At 49.5% G+C, this 3870-nt stretch overlaps 1 long non-coding RNA gene across 1 annotated transcript in view; it reads right to left on the bottom strand.

Annotated features, from left to right (window-relative positions):
• The window catches only part of LOC126501121 (uncharacterized), a 6757-nt gene extending 3511 nt beyond the window's left edge, over positions 1-3246 (bottom strand). Inside the window, exons 1-2 of the long non-coding RNA XR_007591543.1 lie at positions 3095-3246; positions 294-2131 (exon numbers count right to left, since the gene is read on the bottom strand). This is a non-coding gene — a long non-coding RNA (uncharacterized lncRNA). The remainder of the gene's footprint in view (positions 1-293; positions 2132-3094) is intronic.
• Between the last annotated feature and the right edge of the window lie 624 nt (positions 3247-3870).

Genomic DNA, 3870 nt, shown 5'->3' with positions numbered 1-3870 from the left:
GAGAGACCCGACAGCTCTGCTGGAGCAGAGACACCATGCTCAGCTCTCCCAGGCAGCTGCAACCCACGATGGACTTAGGCTAGAATCTTTCCGGTAAGCGCACCTTGGGGTGCTTACACACATCATTAGAAATGGGCTAGACCAGGTGCGAGAATTAGCCTGTAAGGGCTAGAGTTCATGGGCCAAGCAGTTCTTTAAATGAATACAGTTTGTGTGTTGTTATTTCGGGCATAAGCTAGCCAAGCGGCCGGGGTGTTGGGGACGCAGCCCCGCCGCTGCTCTTATTTCAACACCTGGGCAACAAAAGGCAGGTTCATTATCAGACCCGATTACCTTGGGTATCCCAAACCTCTTAAAAATTTCTTCTATGATCTTCTTAGCTACACATTGGCCATCTCAGTCCTGGTAGGAAAAGCTTTCTGCCCAGCCTGAAAAAGTATCTATAAAAACTAATAAGTAGTTGTTACCATACCTGGCTGACTTAATTTCTGTAAAATCTACTTCCCAGTAGGCCCCAGGTTGGTCGCCCCTGAGCCTCTTCCCAGGAGTATATATGGAGTGTCCTGCATTAGTCATAGCACAGGCCTTGCAGCTTTAACTACTTCTTTTGCCAAGTCAGAGAGTCCCATAACATATTAGTCGGAGGACCTAACCACATCTTTAGTTTCTTGGTCCCCAAGGGGGTCAGGTAATGTAAGTTGGTAACATACTTGTGTTGTTCTTTCGTGGGAGGACTAGCTTTCCTCCTTCTGTCTCTACTGCCCCGTATGGGTTTCCTTTACCGGTCCTCATTTCCCCATAACTTGATGGTCCTGGGGGTGTATCTAACGTTGGTTTCACCGATATCATGATAATCTTTAGGCTCTTTGACTGCCAGGATTATTGCTCCTTGGGCTGCCTGTTTCATGGTTAGGTCTGCCATCTGATTTCCTTTAGCCACAGCATCTCGGGCTTTTTGGTGTCCCGGACAATGTATGATGGCTACCTTCCTTGGCAAATGTATGGCCTCGAGGAGGCTCAAAATTTCTTATTTTTTATGTCTTTTCCTGCAGATGTTAACAGTCCTCTCTGTCTGTATATTGCCCCGTGTATATGGGCAGTGGCAGATGTACACCTGCTGTCAGTGTAGATGTTGATAGACTTCCCCTCTGCCATCCGTAGAGCTGGTATCAAAGCCACAAGTTTGGTTTTCAGGGCCGATGTCCCTTAAGGGAGGCTACTGGCCCAGTTCACTTGCTTCTCATCCACCACTGCTGCCCCCGCCTTCCGCTTACCTTCAACCACGAAACTGCTGCCGTCAGTATACCAGCTCGGACTCCCAGGCCAAGGCTGATCCTTCAGATCATTTCAGGTACCAGCTTCTTCTGCCAGAATGTCAGTGCAGTGATGGGTAGATGAGGTGTCAATCAGCCTCGGGCAGTAGGGTAGTGGGATTGAGGACAGCAGGGGGAGCGTGGTCAACAAAAGAAAATAGACCGTGAGCAGCACCCTACCTGCTGCCATATTGAAGTCGCAACCAGGTCGGTTAAGGGGAATCCCCACATCTGTTTCATTTGGAAGATTGGTTGGTGCCCCATTTGCTCTGGGTACGTTTTTCAAGGCCTCCAACAGGATCCTCTCTTTCTCTTCAGAAGTGAAGAGTGGTGTGGGAGAATTGTCTGTATTCTGTTAATCATGTTTTAAATAAACGCTGATTGGCCAGGCAGGAAGTATAGGTGGGACAACCAGACAGGAAGTAGAGGTGGGGCAATGAGAACAGAAGTACTCTGGGAAGAAGGAAGCTCTTCCCCAGTCCTTCCCAGCTCACTGAAGAAGCAGGATGTGACCTGCCCCACTGAAAAAGGTACCAAGTCATGTGGCTAACATAGTTAAGAATAATGGGTTAATATAAGTTATAAGAGCTAATACAAAGCCTGAGCTAATGGGCCAATCAGTTTATAATCTTCTGGAGACCTCTGTGTGATATTCTTTGGGACTTGCCAGCTGTGGGAACTGGGCAGGACTGAAACCCCAACGAGCCCGGCCCTCATGTTACAGAAGAGGACCTGTAAAAGCTGCCGACAGTCATCCCGGGTGGGTTGGTGGGGAAACATCAAAGACTCCTCCAATCCTGTCAGGCTGGTGGGATTCTCTGTAAAGATCAGGAGAGGAAAAGTTCCAACACTAGAGGAGTTGGAGGTGGGGTGTGTCCACTGGAGGCCCATAGACGTGCAGCAGCAATGCCACTGTTTAATCTGGTCCTCCCGGTCCTCCCGGTCCTCCCGGTCCTCCCGGTCCTCCCGGTCCTCCCGGTCCTCCCGGTCCTCCCGGTCCTCCCGGTCCTCCGGGACCCTGTGCAGGACTCTGAGCACGCAGACTTCGTGTGCCCATCACAGTCCCCCCCCCACGCACCACCACTAGCACCAGGATCAGGCATCTGGGGGGGTGGTTGAGGGCTCAGCCATTCAGGTGGCTCCTCAGTCTTGGAATAGATTTTAGGAGGTGCCGAAGGTTGGTTCTTGGGCAAATTCTCAGGCCTCTAAGCTACAGGTTTCGTTTGTGCTCTGACTCTCGGAGAGCCAGGGCTCTGGAGCCCAGCTTCCGTCTACACCCCTAGGGCTTAACTCAAGGTGGGGGATCCTGGACCAAATCTTGCCATACAGTAATGTATGGTTGTTGATCAGGATGGGATCTTGGTCCTTCCTGAAAAACAATAGCTTTAATTTCAAAAATATTGATTAAATCAAAGGTACCCTCTGTAGGCCAGCCAACATCAAGTGTGGTACTCCTACTCCAGGGAACAAAAAGTCTCCCATGGCCCTTTCTTAGTCTCAATTGACAAGTTGTGTGCTCTGGCCTTAACTTCAGTCCAATGATCCAGAGTCAAACTCAGAGGGGTCGTCATAGTCTGTCCCATCGTCAAAGTCACAAGTAAGACAAAACAAAGACTGAAGGAGACACACAAACAAAGGCTAACAAAACCTAGACAGACAAAACCACTCCAGAAATACAGACAGCCGAGAGGGCGTATAGTTCCTCCGATCCAGGAGAACTTTCGTATCCTCGCCAGCACCCAGACGGGAATTTCTCAGGCATCCCTGGGGTCCCTTCTCACCTCCCTTGATGTCTCCCAGGGCGGCAGTCAGTGATCTCCTAGCAGTCTGCCGATCACTCCCTCCTTCTCCTCCTGAGACGCAAGCGACTGCAAAACCGAAAGTACAGAACCTGAATTCAGCTGGCACGGAAACACAAAGACACAGATGATGTCTCACCCCCCATGTGGGTCTCGGGAGACAAGGGTGATCGCCAATCCCAGGACGAGCCCCCAAATGAAATACCCCCAGACTGGGGGCTGGAGAGATGGCTCAGTGGTTAAGAGCATTGTCTGCTCTTCCCAAAGGTCTTGAGTTCAATTCCCAGAAACCACATAGTGGCTCACAACCATCTGTAATGAGGTCTGGTGCCCTCTTCTGGTCTGCAGACATACACACAGAATACTGTATACATAACAAATAAATAAATAAATGTTTTAAAAAAAAAAAAAGAAATACCCTCAGACTTGGGAAACTCTCACTCAAGTCTCGGGATAACATGACCCCCCAAGTACTCATGAGAGACCGTCCTTGCTATAATCACATGAGGTTTATTGACAGGAACTAGTGCACTGGGGCTGAGACTCATATCCCACGCGCGGGTAGAGGAGTTCAACACCGAGTAGCTGAGAGAAGGGTTATTTAAGGGAAGAAACCACAACCCAAAGGGGGTAGGGAGGGCATCATTGGAAAATTCTGAAAATACCAGCGATAATCACAAGGGGGTAACTTCCCGTTTCTCAAGATTGTTCTTCAAGATTATAATCTAACTTTGTGGCCAGCCAGTTCCTGGAATAAA

This window comes from Alexandromys fortis, unplaced genomic scaffold (genome assembly GCF_014885135.2).
Source record: "Alexandromys fortis isolate MF-2015 unplaced genomic scaffold, M_Fortis_MF-2015_v1.1 scaffold_44, whole genome shotgun sequence".
In the NCBI taxonomy this organism is placed as follows: Eukaryota; Metazoa; Chordata; class Mammalia; order Rodentia; family Cricetidae; genus Alexandromys; species Alexandromys fortis.
The sequence above is the reverse complement of the archived record's forward strand: the minus strand, read 5'-3'. Positions and strand labels throughout refer to the sequence as shown.